Source organism: Durio zibethinus, chromosome 25 (genome assembly GCF_047325235.1).
Source record: "Durio zibethinus cultivar Kanyao isolate XHJ-2024 chromosome 25, ASM4732523v1, whole genome shotgun sequence".
NCBI lineage: Eukaryota > Viridiplantae > Streptophyta > Magnoliopsida > Malvales > Malvaceae > Durio > Durio zibethinus.
The window spans coordinates 4,559,503-4,575,916 of record NC_143186.1 but is presented as its reverse complement, the minus strand read 5'-3'; the positions used below and the strand labels follow the sequence as shown (position 1 = coordinate 4,575,916).

Sequence of the window (16,414 nt, the reverse complement as noted above, 5' to 3'; positions counted from 1 at the left end):
TTCCTTGATGACATGGAATAAGATATGCATCCTTATTCACTTGCCAAGAAATAGATTCATCTCTTTTTTTTTTTTTTTTTTTTTAATTTTTGCTGCCAAATGAACGAAAATAAAGCATATTTTGTTTAACTATAATTATGAACCAATTTCTCAATTATGTTTTTTTGATACATTTTCATTTAAGGGTTTAATACAATATTTTTTTGGAATTATAAATACAAGAAAACTGACAATCATAATAAATTATTATATTCATATATAATATATCATTAAATCAATCAATAAACTAAAACAAATTCAAATATAACTAAATAATTAAACTCTCACATAATTACATTTAAATGTAAAATCTCAAAATTTAGAATTTTTTTATCATTAAATCAAGATCTCATTAGCATACAATATTTAAATTCAATAAATACAATGTATTTTTTACTGTTTGACCATACCAATATATAAAAAAGTTGATTTGATATCTAATTTTAAAACAACAATTCAAGGTTTTAAATAGGAAAAAATTTAGCATCAAAGCATCGTGGACGCACCTTATTAATTACTATATATATTTATATATATTCCTATAATTTTTCAATTTAGCACTTTTTTTTAGCAAAAGCTAGATAGATTGCATAATTAACTAATATTAATTTTCTATATTTTTAATAAATTAATTTTTTAATGTTGTTTATTTTACATAATGCGCTTTAAATTAATTTATTTTTAAAATTATTTTACTTTATAAACTAATTAATGTTTATCAAATTTTAATTAAATTTGAGTAGCAAATTATATTTTTTTTAATTAAAACCTATTTATTCATTTAAAACAAATGAAATGAAGATTCAACATTATTATTCACAATTACTTCATTTGCACATTTAAAATTTAGGAATCATAAAAATGATAACACACTTTTCAAAGATAATTATAAACACTCTAATCAATTGATTGCATCATTTTCATTTCAACAAGTTATAGAATAATCTTTTACAAAAAACTGTGCACATGAGATTGATTTTAATTGGAGTAAATTTTAATTATTTGAAATAAAAAAATTATTTGTTTTCTTTGAATACTTGTTGAATGAGATATGATATAAAAGTATCTTTTTAATAGCTACAGATTGATGTCCAATATTTATTTTTTATATTAAAATTTTTTATGATATAGTTTTTTTTTTTTTGATCGAAATTCTTATATAAAATTTATTAATTATATTATAATTAAAATTATATAATTGATATGATTAAAACTAGTGGGCAAAAACATCCGTATCACTTTTTTACTTTACTTGACATGTGTCAATTAACCTCTTTTTTTTTTTAATTTACTGTTGATTAAATGAAAAAAACAAAACAAAAAAAAAAAAGTGAAAACATAAAAGGCTAATAATAAAACCAAAAATCCCTTATCTCCCTAATCTACCAAAATCTCAAAATCCCTTACCTTTTCCCCTTGATCTCCTGGATTCTTTGCTCGATTTCGCTTTCAGGTTTCCGGTGGCCAAGGGCGGAAATCCGACCCCCACCTCTCTAGCTTCATGTCTAGGTATTCTTCTCTCTCTTTCTCGATCCATGCCCTTATTTTTCTTGTTTCTTTTGATCGTCTATAGAACCATTTTTGCAATGACTACAACTACAATCGAAGCTGAAGGCCCCACATCCGAGCTATAAAGAGAGTCAACATTCGCCATGCTAAAAAGACAGATCAGGGATTTTGGTTTAATAAATTTTATTGGCATGTTTTTTCCATAATTTTCTTTAAATAAACACCCATCAAGTCCAGTTGATAATTCTATTTTCATAAAATTATCATAGAATTTATTTGATTAATTTTATTATTTACTTGATTGATTTTGTTTGATTCTTAATAATTTAATTCAATTATTTACCTGATTAATTTAATTCTCTCATGTTGTAGCTAAATTAAATAAGGTGAAGTGCAAGCTAATGGATGCCATGTTGGATGCGTGCAAATGCAAGGTATGATTTTTAGGTGGCATGGCATCAACTAGACTTTAATTGGATAGCTTGGACAACTAGGATGTTGACATGGCAAGGAGTGTAAATATTCAGTTCAAGAATTCTAAAATAAATTGGTCTCCTAATTTGCCTAGAATTGACGTCAATTTAAAGTGTGCATGGGGTTGATTTTATTGGTTCATGGAGAGAGTTGCCGCACCAAGCTATATGATTAAGTTGCTATATAAGGAAGAAGCCAAGCCAAAAATACAGCTGCTGCAAACCGTAACTTTCCCTTGAAATTGGTGCACAACGTGTTGCTGAAAGGAGATGCCATTTGCCGCTGAGTTGGACAAATCAAGTGAGCTGGCCGAATTTGCTTGAAGGAACAAATGATCTGTTCATTTGGCTCTTCGGTTGCTGCATGGACACATGATATTTCTCAAACGCACATGTCATTCCTTAAAGGCCTAAGAGAGGACAAAGCCAGCTGCCAATGTAATGTGCTGCTATGATACATGCCTGTCATGAGATGGCTGCAACCCGACACCTCTTCGAGGAAGTAGCTGCTGAGCTGGCCGTTAAATGCATGGGGATTGGCTGACTTAGGAGAGTCAAAGAAGCTCACATTTTCTTCATAAAGAGGAACCAGCTGCATCTCCACGGGTTGGTAGTTGCTGTACACGAACCTTTTCGTTTTTGGTGCAAAAAAATGCTGCTGATTGGAGTTGCTGAGTTGGCCTAAAAATGCATCATTGGCTACACTAGATGGATATTTAAGGGAGAATTTTCGCTGGACAAAAGGACAAGAAAGGAAAGCAGGAGCTGGCTGCTGCTGCCTACACGGTAGTAGTCCAAAATTTTGGTGAATGAGGCGCACATCTTGCTGAAACTTTGTCTGCTGACTTGGCTGCTGAATGGAGTGCAATTGGTCCATGATGTAACCCTTGCAACTGTTTATAAATACTACGTTTTGGCAGCGGAAAAAAAAGGGGAGGAAAGCCGCACGTACAAGGGACACCGTTTCTGCTTTGTTCCGTTCCAAGGAGCAGCAGCAGTTTTGGCCACGGTTTTCATTGCTTTTCTCCATTGATTTTTTACCTTTAGTCTCTTAAATCCTTCCTCTTTCATTCCCCCACCTATTAGTTAAATTAGACATAAGTTCGAGGGGAGAAACAGCAAAAAACTAACAAGGAAGGAGGGCCAAACCGTGCAGCCTTCTCTCCGTGGCAGCGACGGTTTGAGCTCCTCCATGGCGCTCCTTTTTTTTTTTTTTTTCTTTTATTTACTTTACTTGAGGTTTGATCAAATGCCTCTGATACCGTTTGCTATATTATTTAGGGTTTTGTATTTCTTTCTATTTACGTGCCGTTACAAGTCCTTTTGAAGCCTACTGTTCACGAGTTTTAATGCCGTCTCCACTTCCATTTAAGGTAGACAAATTTTGGCTCTTGTGGACTTTTAGCCTAGAAGTTTCCCCAGTTTTCCTTGTCTATAGCTAAATGTTGGTAATGCTATGATTCGGTTTTAAGTTTTGGTTTTATTTATTTTTTAATTTATTTTTCTGCCATGCCTTCTTTTAATTTGCTGTTAGTCTTAAGTGACTTTGATGCAAGATAATTTTTATTGATAATGTGGTGCTGCCATTTACATTGCCTTTTATATCCTGACTTGTTATTGTTATTGTTATTGTGTTTGATGTCGTTTGCGGGTTCATGCTTTATTTTATTTTGATGAAGCCAATTTCAGTTTATTTTCCAGCCTTAACTTTTTTACTTTGAGTTTATGTCACGTAAGATAAGGATAAAGGAAGGAGGCCTCAAGGTTGAGACATCACCTTAGGTGGCTCCCCTTATTGAATCTTGGTTTTATATTTTTAGTACATTTTAATTTCAAGTTGGAGTTATTTTTAAATTTTTTTGCATTTTAGTACTCTTTAATTTTGATGCTATTTAAATTTCTTGTTTTTTAATTTTCATGCACTTTTAAATTCTCATGCAATTTACATTTCAATTGCTCTTTAAATTTATCCATTTTACTTTTCTGACAATTTAATTATCTTGTTATTTAATTTTTATGTTTCTTTAAAATTTGATGTTATTTACATTTTCTCGCAATTTATCTTTTTTTTTAATGCAATTTAATTTCATGCTCTTTACTTTTATGTTCTATTCAATTTTTTGCACTATATTTTATTACAATTTAATTTCATGCAATTTAAATTTAATATTCATTTAAATTTTCTATTAATTTTTATTAAATTTAAATATATATAGGGTATTCGATTTTAGTAATTATTTTAAAATATTACTGCAGCCTTCGAGAGACGATGCTTAGTTAATATTTTCGTTTTATAACTTGAGCAGCGTTGTTGACATCGCCAATCATATGCCTGGATTTCTCTAAAAATCATCCTTGCTTTAGAACCCAAAACCCAAAACATACATACGGTTTGTCAAATAATGGCACTGAATCAAAGAAAAGCTTCTTAAATATAAAAAAGATGGTGCTTCCTGGGTTGGTACAATTCAACTCTTCAACAAAACCATTTAGAGACAAAGACTTCTCCTTATACTTCTGCTTCGATCTCTGAGTAACAACGTTGTTGGTTGCTCTATAGACATCATCGAAAATAATAAGCCCTAAATCCTTCTTTTAATAAGTGCTCTCAAATGCCTAAGCTCACCAAACCATCTAGCAATAATAGAGGTTGTTACTCTTCTATTTTTTGAAGTGGGCAAGCATAAATGCTAAGATACATATACTTTCAGAATATATGTTTATTGGTACTACACCATGAGCAAAGACCAATTGAAACCCTTAGCATCACATATAGCTGTAACTCTAGTTTTATCCTTTTTTTTATATACTTGAATTCAAATTTTTTTTCTTATAGAAAATTACAAAGGCTTTCTTTAAACAAATTCATATTCTTAAATTTAAGTCCAACCATAAAATTTTGAAATGGGACTCAAGGATTGTTTCTGGATTGCACTCTCTGTGCATCATCTTCATCAAACCTTTCGCTAGTGCTAATGTAACTCCCAAATCTGATGAATCAATGTAATCACTCCTATACCCACTAAATTTGTTAGTTTTAAAGCCTGCCATTAAATATTCAGCTACAACTCTTATTTCTTCACCACCACAATTGGCATCACCATAATCTGTTTCACCATCACATAATGCATGCTTCTTCTCAATATAAACCCTCAAATTCTCCCTAGTTTCCTTTAATTCATTATTAGTATCAGAGTCATCATCATATGGTTGACTGTGCATATGAGAGGGGAAGGGGCAGAGGTTTTGGTAGGGTTCTTTCCCTGCCTCTTTTTTGTAATCCTAATCACTAGTTAATACAATGATATTTTTCCATTAAAAAAAACAAATTAAAAAATTTTAAAAAAAGTTAATAAATCATTATAATCATTATACAAATTAAATTAATTACACATTTGAATTTTTTTTTAAGGTATGCAGTCCTATGCTTTTTTTATTGATGAAGTAATCCTTTTTTCTTCAGTTATTTTAGTTAGAATTGACTTTTTTTAATAAAATTTTTGTTCATTATTCCCAATTTTAATACTATTTATTTAAATTTAAAGTTCTCCTATACAATTTTTCCACTTTGACTATATCAATAAATTAACATACATATGCATACACTTATCCCCTAAATAGATTTTCTAGTTTCTATTTTCGTTAGAATTGACTTTTTTTAACAAAATTTTTTTTATTATTCCCAATTTTAATACTATTATATTTAAATTTAAACTTCTCTAATACAATTATTTTTTTCACTTTAACTATATATACATATACACACACTTATCCCCTAAATAGAATTTCTAGTTTCACCCCTGTACATCACCCGTGATATTATATGGTTAAAACAATATAATTAAAATAATATTTCAATTATATGATTTGAATTGATAACATATTATTTGAAATCATTTTGTTTTTTTTTAAATAGAAAAATATTTGAGCTTGATAGATTATCAACAACTACGAAGATTATTAGTTAAAAAGATTATTTGCTAGCATTATTCAACTGATTTTTTTATTTATCTTTGTTCAATTATATTGTAATGTCTAATTTTTTTATTTGATTTAACATCTAATCATTATAAGAAAACAAAGAAATATTGACACAAAAAATTTTGGATGAAAATTTTTTGTTGCAAAAAAGCTTTTACCCATGAAATTTTAGAGGACTTGCAATGGAATTTCGGTTGTTAGATTCATTGAATTACCAACAAAGATTTGTCAATAAATTTTGTCTGTATTTTTCGATGGAGTCATGGGATAGACTTTCTTCAGCATTTTTATCGGTAAAGTGTCCTGTCTAGTTGACAAGTATGGTGCCACCATTTATAATGGATATAGTGACGGAAATCTATCACTATTTCTACTATTAGCTCAGATATTGCCACTCAAAATTTCCATCGCTAATATTTTTATCTTGTTAAAATAAATTATTAAATTTAGCAATGTAATTTATTGTTGAAATTTCCATCGACAAAATCATGATCTAGAAACAAAATTCCATTTGAAAATTCCTTCATTAAATCAAAATTCTCTTTGAAAGTCATATTTTCCTCTCTTTCACTCCTTTCCTTCCTCATTTCTTTTTCTCTGCTTGAGTACCCCTTCCCCAGTAAACCTCGACACTTTACCCTCAACCCCAACCCCGGCTCTATCCTCTTGAACGTGTTGTTCCCCTGACGATTGGCCACTAGATCCAACCCAAATGATCAAGATCCAACCTCGTTACCCCCTTATTCTCATCCACTGCCCCCTATTAGTATAGCCCCTGTCTTCACCCACAAATAATGGGTTTACCAAGGATTAATTTTTTGTCTAGCTTTTTATTTTTTTTTGTTTTTTTATTTATATAATATATTTATTTATTTATTATTTTGTGGTTTTTTATTATTTTGTATTTTTTATTTTGTAGATGTTCACATTGGTTATTTGATTTTTTTGCACCACAACAACTTGGTAATTTCTTCAATTATCTTATTTTAAAAGGACTCTTAAATTTTATTTTAAATTTATAACTATTATAAAAAATTTTAGTTGATATTGAATATGTTGATGTATATATAATGTGAATTTTATGGATGACTGTGTACAAAATGTGAATTAAATGAATGAAGAATTTGTATTGATGTGTGTAAGAAGGATTTATGTTGATGCTTAACTAGATTAATTAATTGATTGTAATTAGTGAACATGTTTGTTTTACTCATAAAGATGAGTGATTAGGATAATAAGTTTATTATATCTAATTAATTTGTTTAAAATAATTTGAAATCCTCATTAAAATCCTTTTTGTGACATTTTGAATTAATTAGGCTTGGAAAATGGATAGGGATAGGTATTGAATGTATCATCGACTAGACATAAATGAGTATATTACCAACTAGATCATGGATGGAGTTGAAGAGTTTATAAATTTTGCATTTTCTCGTATGAAGTTTTTGTTAGTATATGCCCTAGTGCCAATCAGATTGGATAAGGATATATTATTATGAATGCATTCTTATCATCTATTATTCATGTGATAAAATGTTTTCCTTCATCATTAGCATAAAGATAAAGTATTGTCAAAGTACTAATCAAATCCTTAGGCATCAAAGCCCTGTTACTAAAATTGTTCTTAGTCAATATATTATGAGATAAGACATCAACAATGCTCAAAGATAGGTGCTTACTAGATGAACAAGTTCACTAAACATGGCTTGCCTTAAGAACTTTATTTGGAATATCACTCAAATGTCCATGGAAATGTTCTCATCTATCAATCATGTAACTAATTTTCAGACTTAAGCCACTAGGTCATATTGTATGTGAATCATCATACTTTAATTTCATCTCTACGAGTCAAGGTGCCTTATGTCTAAAAAAGGTATTTTTGGGTATGGTCTAAAGCATGCGAAGGTGGATGAGTGGTCAAGTGAGGATTCATCACCCTAAGTGATATGAGAAGATATCTCTCATCTATTCTTGGCTATAATTAACTCATAAAGTTATTGGTTGAAGCAAGATGAATTAGAATAAATAGTTTTTTACTAAATTCATACATGTTGACAAGAAACAACAAAAACTAATATGAAAGGATTTGATGAGTAGACACTACACCATGCTCAAGTCCTTTCTAAATATGTGATGAAGGGATTGAATTGTACTAACAAATTTAACATCGAAAGTTTATGTTGAAATTATCTTAGACTCTATGATATTTAGATGGTCATGACGTATTGCTAGATGTTGCTTATAATCTATGAATATATTAGCCTTATCTAATTTGGATTTATATTCATTACCAATATGTTGAAAGCCTAATGGATCACTCACATTAAATCACAATGCTGATTAAATTGAGATTCAATTAAGTAAGAGTTAATTGATTAAAATCTAAATATTTGAAGGATTTAATTCAAAAGATCAAGTAAATTAATAAGACCATTTTGGAATTATGAGAATTTTAAATATAGGGTTAAGATATAAAGATATAAAACCTTGCATGCCATACCTCCTTTTGTAAGTGGCTATCTTGTTTTCCTTTCACTTTCTTCCTTTGCCACACATGTTAGAAAACATGAAGAAAAGTTCCTTCTTTAAGGTTTGGTCATGGAGAAAAAAAAGCTTTTAGTTTAGGCCTTTGAGCCACCTTACTACCATAAGGGTTCCCTATTCTTTGGGGAAGGATTTGAACTTATGGTTGTGTTGATCACCATTAGAGGTCAAACACTTGAGTGGCTATAAATCTCGAGATTTCATTGTTGTTTAAGCAAAGCAAGGGTTGTTTTAACTTAAGAGTATGATATCTCTGAGTTAAGGTATGATCTTAATTATATGAATGATTTATTTATCCTATTTAACTTCACTTTCATTATGCATGAATCTTGTTTGAGCACGATAAAAAACCAATAGCTTGTTAGTGGGGATATAATTAAATGTGTGTGCATCAATTGTGAAAATAAATGATTTTATCAAGTAAATGATGTGCATAGATACCTTTATTATAAAGGTTTTTGCATTAGGTACACAATATGGGATGCACATGGTGAACTTCAACAAGTTCAATCATTAAAAAGTATAGGTGAGGAATTTGATCCCATGTGTGAAGTAGAAACACAAAATCCATATAACAGAATGGTTATGCATGCTCTATATATGAATTTGGACTCAAATGCTAATTTTGGTAATGAGTTAAGATTGGAGAAGCTACAACCAAATTGTATGGCAGTAAACTTTTATTCTTTGTTGAATGATGTAGATGAATCACTATAGTTAAGTTGCACGAAGCACACAACATTATTGGCTATGTCACAACTTTAAATTACAAGTCAAAATTTAACATGAACGAAGCATATTTTGATTATCTCATAGTTATGATAAAAGGTATGCTTTTAGAAGATCATAATTTATTAAAAAACTTTTACCAAAAGTAAAAGAAAATGGTAAAATTTGGACTTGATTTATTAAAAATACATGCATGTGAAAATGATTGCATGTTATTTTATAAAGAAAATGTGGAGTTAATCTACTATTTCATCTGTGGTCATCCTCGATATAAAACCAACAAATTAAAGGGAAAGGCAAAGAAAATTCCTTACAAAATTTTGTGTTACTTGTGACTTATACATAGAGTTTAAAGGCTTTATATGTCAAAAATAATTACAGAGTTTATGAGATGACATGAGCACTATTGAAATATTGATAGAGTGTTAACTCATTCTATTGATGGTGAGGCTTGATAGCACTTCAATTGTACACATCGGTCTTTTGTAGCCGAACCTCAAAATGTGGGACTAGATTTATGTGCTGATGGTTTTTATCCTTTTGGTCAGCAACAAGTTCTTATTCTTGTAGGCCAAAAATGCTTGCTATATATAATTTACTGCCTTGGATGTGTACGAAACAACTATATTAATTTGTTCCTTAATATTGTTATTCTAAGAAAGAGTAACTCATTGCAAAACATAGATGTTTTCCTTTTTGGAATTGCATATGGATTTCATTAATGTTTGTTGAATAGTTATTTGATTTTCATGGATTTGATGGTTAGCAATAATGTTTGATAGAATTTATTGATGTTTTGGAATAAATTGGTGGATTTAAGGATTTTATGGATGTTTTTTTGTATACATTGGTGGATTTTATATAGAAATGAATAAAATGTTGAATTCCAGTTTGAGAATAAGAAAGTTATAGTTGTGTTTATATTAATATGGATAATTTTCATAGGGTCGAGAATGCTATCATTGGCTGAAAAGCTAAAAGGATCGATCAAGGTTTGCAAAAGGATCGATCCCAATTGCAAAAAGATCTATCCTATTAGTTATTTTAGCAAAATTTGTAATTTGTGCGCAAAAGGATCAATCCCTTCCTCAAGGAGATTGTTCCTTTTGCAAACAGAATCATTTATATTACTGAAACAATTAAGGGAATCAATCTCCTTGCATAACGGGTCAATCCTTTTGAGACAATGATTTATCCTCCTAAAACAGGGATCAATCTACTAAACCAAAACACCCAACAGCTTTTTGGTGATGGAAAATTCTATCTATAAATGTTTAACAATGATGATTTCATGTTCTTTATTAATGAAAATATCCTTCAAAAATTGTATTAGTGATGGAAAATTTTTGAAATTAATTTTACAACGATGTAATATTTTGTCGCTAAAAATTTATTCTAATGAAAATTTTTATCACTATTTATTTTTACGAATGAAAATTTCCAATTAATTAAAAAAGTAATTCAAACATAGAAAAATTTCATCAACAACAAAAATTATAAATTTTCGATGGAAATTTTTAGTCCATAAGAGACTTCTCAATTTCATTAAAATTTTGCATTACAGAAGACTTGTAGTGTGTTGATTTTTTTGGATGAATTTTTTTTCTTAAGCTTAACACTCTATTTAATGTCATAACATATTAAAAGGAAAATTAAACATCGTTTGACTGAAGCTTAACACTATTTAATATCATAACATACTTTCAAGATATATCTTCGTTACATGGCATTTCAATCTTTGTCAAATAGATTTTAAATTAAAAAAATTAGCAAACAAGCGTTTATAGATTATATGACGATAAAATATTTATATTGACTTTTATGATATGCTCTCAATTGAATTTAGCACAAAATATTTATATTAACTTTATTAAACATTTGAACGAACCTTTGCTTCAACTTTAATTAGGAATTAATCTGACTTATATTTGCTTTATTCTCTTATAATGCCCAACCACAGCTAAGTGCAAATATTCCTTTGAGTTCAATAAGATTATTTGAAAGATCTCATCTTCAAATTAATCTTCAAGCCAAGTCAAGTGCTTGGAACATCTACGAGGTTACGTTCATCGTATAATTTGGCAACATCTGATTTTGGGGGTTGGCTAGCGGTGCTGGGCGCCTTACCTCCTTTTTGGTTTTGGACTTTCCATTTGTTTCATCATTTTCTTCTTGCACAAGTCCCTGATGAATGGAAACCGAAAACTATAAAAGAATTTAGGAAAACATGATTGGGTATGCTTAAAAAGTGAATAATAAGTAGAAGATACCATTTGGTTTGAACATTTCTGGTAGGTCACCGATTCGATAAACAATTTTGGATTGGTACTATTTGAAAATATTTATTTGGAGAGAAATTTGCTCAATAACCATCACTGTAAACCTAAAGTCTTATGAAATGCACAAAATCAATTTAATTGCTTGTTGTATTGTGAGATCTCTTGAGGGGGCTTTTATAAGTAAAAAATGTAACTAGGCAGCGAATGATGAGTTGTAACTTGAATTTGATAGTAGAAAATTGAATGCAGGTTAAAAGTGTTTATTGGCTTTTTTTTATTCTTCCTGAGAGGAACAGACTTCTGATTCTTTGTTAAGAATAATTTTTTTGTTTCCTTCTTAATTGTTTGGTTCTTAACTACCCTTTTTGTTTTTGTTTGTTTCCGTTACACCTGAGAAAGGAATTAAGATTTAGGAGGAAAGAAATTGAAAAGGCTTCATGCTCCACTTATTTTCCTTTTCTTTTCGTTTTCGTTAAATACACTTTTGTTATAATGAATCCATTAAAAAGATCTTTCATTAGGCAATTTACACATGAGCCAATCAATTCATAAATAATAAAATGTTTTATAAGTTAACTTATAAATTATTACCACATTAGGTGGGACAAATAATTAGGACAAAAATGGTAGAACAGATAACATTTTCCTTAATTGTAAGCAATTAGAATGTTTTCATTGACTTCCGTTTTTGGTTTGGAAAAATGTTAATGTGATTGATATTTACCAAACATACGATTGAAATTTTGGATTCTTATCATTCGTCTAATTAGAGAGGTGTCGATGCCTCTTCCCATATTTATCCAAACACTTATTACTAAACACTATAACACTGTTTCCATGACGTACAAATCATTTAGTCTTTGACTCTCTAATCACACGAAACCTACATCTTAATAATCTTAATCTTACGGGTTAGTTTTGTCTCATGCGGAAAGATTCCAACTTTTGGGAGAAATTTGGGAAAAAGTAATCTATTACACAGATGAGACAGGGGTAAGGTGACCGGTGGATGTTTCGGCCATTGACTGTTACTAATGAAGTTAGTTCATCTATTTGAACGAAAATTTATGACAGAGTATAAACACGAGCGTACGTGTGCGCGTGTATATGTATATATATATATATATATATATATTTAAAACAACTTCAAACAATTGAAATATTGATTGACAATTGAAATATATATACATTTAAAATAACTTCAAACAATTTAACATACGTGTATTTGTTTGACACGCATGTAAATTATTTTTTAATTAAATTAAAATTGAGAAGAGAGTCATTGAAGTTCATGGGAGAACGGAAGTTTCTGGAGAATTGGGGAGAACAAATGTAGAAGCCTATGAAGGGGGACAGGAGAAGGGAAGCTTATTAGCTTGACACGTGGCTTTTTCCTTAATTAAAAATTAGGGATAAAATGATTGTTTGGATCTTTAGGTACTTTTTGTACGTGTTGATTTTAAGAGCAAAACAAACAGAAGCTTCTGGAGAAGACAAAAGCTTCATGGTTCTATTGGTAGTCGTTCAAACCATTTAGAATTGAGATGAGAAAAACTTCATGATTCTTCATGATTCTGGACAAACTTCTTGATTTTTGATGGCTTGAGAAGAACAAAGAAAAAAAGGAAGGGAATGGAGAACGGAGATGGGAGTTCGAGCCGAAGACCACGGTGGTTAGACTGGGTCCGAAAGATCAGTACCGATCTGGTGGTTGGTGGCTAGAGTGGGTACAAGCACCCTAATCGGTATGAGTTCTGACACTTGCTGCTGGACCCGACTGCCGCTTTATCATCTCAGCGTAACATTTTATTCTTCATTTTTTTACTTAATATTGTTTTATACTATTTTACTTTAATTAAATGTTCCAACAGAATTATTTGCTTGAATATTGAAGATTTTTTATATTCAATATAGTTAGCATTAGTATATTATAATTGTAAAACAATATAGTCTGCTTGAAATCTTAAATATTCATACTAATTACAAAAATCAATATTCAATTAGTTTTGCTTTAATTAAAACAATCCCTGAAAAATTTCATGCTAATTATTGAAAATCTTCATACATAGAATGATTTGCTTCCATGACACATGGAAATTTTCTGTTGATGTTTGGATACATGACTTGTTTCTTTTTCAGGTTTTAGAGAATATGTAGTAAATTCATGCATGTCGTAATACATACATTGATGATCATCTGGATATTTCAACATATGCACGTATATATACCACTTAAAACTGTTTGATATCATATTCAATGTGTTTCAATGAATTCTTAGGAAAAAGATAAGTGGAAAAGTTCGTGAGCCTGAAACAAGAAAGCCGATACGAAAACCCCATGGAATAAGTAAATTGGCATCAATTGAGGTTTCTCTCTCTTTCTGTCTCTTCCTAATAAGTAAATGATGTATATTTTTGTTTACATATCTATTAGATGGTATAAATGCACATGAATTAAATCCAAATAGTTATATTTTATTTTATTTTATATTTTATGTTTCATATATTTTAGCTCGGATGTACCTATTTTTTTCCTTAAAATTCTGTGCTTATACTCTGGTAAAATCAAAATGAATTTTGATCTTCATAAAAAAGTATGACATGTCTCTTACCATTTTAGTAAGTGCCAAAGCTTTTGAATTGGCTTTTTCTTATTATGATGGTGATATTGCTCATTTATACTTTAACTTTTTTTATATATAATAACACCTATTGTGCCTTTGTGCTATACAGCAAGAGGTATACTACTTCTAGCTCATTATAGACCTTGCCTTACCACGGTTTGAACTTGAAACCTCCAAATTGAATGTCTTTTCAGCCATGTTATTGAGGATCATGGATATTTCTTTTACTTTTTTGTTATAATTATACAAAAGGGTATTTATTATAATAAAATTACAGTAATAACTAGAAGCTCAAGGTTATGAATTATTGCTCTTATGATAATCTCAACTTTCTGATTTTTCTTTATTAGTAATTGATTAATGTTTTTAGAACCACAACCTCATTCTTTTGCATGATGTCAATTGAACAGTTGCTTATGAATTCATTTTGGATTTGAGAGTCTTTAAGGTAATAATAATATACAACTTTCTCAACTTTCACCTCTTTAGTCCACTGTTTTTTTCCATGACTGATTGTAAATTACTAGTGCTGTAGGATGATGTTGGAATACAGCATGAAAATGTTGCCAAACGTCTTAAGGACTATGGATTCCATGCTCTTACAATTTATGGCTTGATCCAGCTACACTCATGATTGAAGCCATTGAAAGTGAAAGCAAGGTATGATTCATTAAGTATCTTTTTGTTTACCAACATTTGATGCTCCACCTGTCTCTTTCTGACATCCATATTCAATATCTTTTGCAGTCGGAGCTGGATAGGTTCTGTGATGCTTTTATCTCCATTAAAGAAAAGACTATTCAAATTGAGAATAGAAAGGCTAATATCCACAACAATGTTATGAAGGTACAATGTCTTTTCTTTACATACTTTTTCCTTTTTTAGATAACAATAAGCAATGATCAATATACAGTCATTCTACTATGTACCTAATATATGTTCATACTTTCAAAAAAATGTTGCATTTTTCCTAATATAAATTCAAAAAATATTGCATTTTTCCTATCTTTTTAGATTTAAAAGATATCATGAATACAAACATATTAATATCTCCTTAAAAGTTAAACAATTGTCTAAGTAATTAATGATTACATTTTAATTCACGATAAGTTGTGATTGTATAATGAATTATTATATTATTTTTTAATTATATTTTTTCCCTTAATAATATAGTATTACATGATAAAACATTTATGTCATATAATTCCTACAGTGTAGCGCGGGTTATATTCTACTGTATATATATATATATATATATATATCAGACTTTTTAGGATAATTCACCCAAAAGTATGAGGTAATTGATTAAGTCTACAAAAGGGTAATGCAAAGGTAAAATTCATCTCAGTGATTTAATTGTGAATTAAATCTTAATTAATTATTTGATAAAAAGGATACATAATTAGAGTCTTTCGCCAGGATAAGTAAGACATTTGCCTAATAGAAAACAAAGGTGAAAAACCGCATCCTCCAAAGAAACACTATTTCACTACCAAAAGCAAGGTTTCTGCATTGTAAAAAAGTGTGAATTTTTCTTGTCCTTCCTTGTAGTAACTTTTCTTTTTACCAGGGATAATACGCCTTGAATGTTTGAATTTATTTTTCACAAACTTGAAATTTATAAAGATTATTTCTTAAGTTACCATGTGCTTATGTGTATAAAATTATTCTCGATGTAAAATCAAATGCATGATTTTAGAAATAATATTGAAATATGCTTTGTCATTATGGTTGAATATGTTAGAGATTTTCAAAATAAAATATGAGAAATAATCCCACATTAAAAAGGGAAATGAAAAGATAGTTATTTAAATTAAGAGGAGTAAAAGTCCACTATATTGGGACATAAGTGGCTAATGGACCATAAGTTTGGTTTTTCAAGCTTGGTTGGTCTTGCATTAATTAAATAATTGGTATATATTAATATTTAATTAATGGCACTTGGCACTTGACAAAATAAGTGTCTGATTGATTAAAGTCTATCTAAAATAGATAGAAAAATAAGAACAGACAGTTAAGTTTGTACAAAACAAATAGATAAGTCTGTTCAAAATAAATAGTTTTAATTGTTTAAAATCAGACAGTTTTTGTCTATTCAAAATAGACAGTTATGTTTGTAAGAGAGAAGACTTATCTGTTTATAAAAAGTTCTTATAGTTTTTTTGAAAAAAAAATACATAGAAACAATTATTGAAACTTTCTCTTTCTTTAAACTCTTAATTTCTTTTATAAAAGTT

General features: G+C 29.5%; 1 long non-coding RNA gene across 1 annotated transcript; it reads left to right on the top strand.

The window, feature by feature from the left end:
- Positions 1–13,003: 13,003 nt before the first annotated feature.
- LOC149511531 (uncharacterized) lies at positions 13,004–14,831 on the top strand. Its single transcript, XR_016333791.1, has 4 exons — positions 13,004–13,352; positions 13,833–13,920; positions 14,588–14,625; positions 14,713–14,831. It is a non-coding gene; the product is annotated as an uncharacterized LOC149511531 (long non-coding RNA).
- The last annotated feature ends 1,583 nt before the right edge of the window (positions 14,832–16,414 follow it).